Consider the following 409-nt stretch of genomic DNA (forward strand, 5'->3'; position numbering starts at 1 on the left):
TATAAATTTTTGACCTACTGAACTGTATCCTATGGCGTCAACTAAGCTGCTGAAACACCAGCCTCTCGCTTTGTCAATGCTGTTTGCGAAATGCTTGCGAAATGAACCGTAACTCAATGCTATTACCCTAAATAAATATTTGGGAAACACGTGCTCAAGAATTTACCTAAGGGGCGGGGAGGAGGAACGGGGTGGGGGCGGGGAGGAGGAACGGGGTGGGGGCGGGGAGGAGGAACGGGGTGGGGGCGGGGAGGAGGAACGGGGTGGGGACGGGGAGCCTATTGTCAAACGTGCCAAGATTTTCGATGTTGCTAATTCCAATATTATGCTTTTTTTTCCTTTTCTTTGTTTCTTTGAGGGAGAACAAGATTAACAAAGTACTAAGGCATCTAAAGGGTATTTCGTTAGC

General features: G+C 47.9%; 1 protein-coding gene across 1 annotated transcript in view; it reads right to left on the bottom strand.

Moving 5' to 3' along the window:
• Positions 1-409, bottom strand: part of LOC119585327 (myb-like protein Q) — a gene marked incomplete in the record, with an annotated part of 6,184 nt that overhangs the window by 705 nt on the left and 5,070 nt on the right.

Source organism: Penaeus monodon, chromosome 19 (genome assembly GCF_015228065.2).
Source record: "Penaeus monodon isolate SGIC_2016 chromosome 19, NSTDA_Pmon_1, whole genome shotgun sequence".
NCBI lineage: Eukaryota > Metazoa > Arthropoda > Malacostraca > Decapoda > Penaeidae > Penaeus > Penaeus monodon.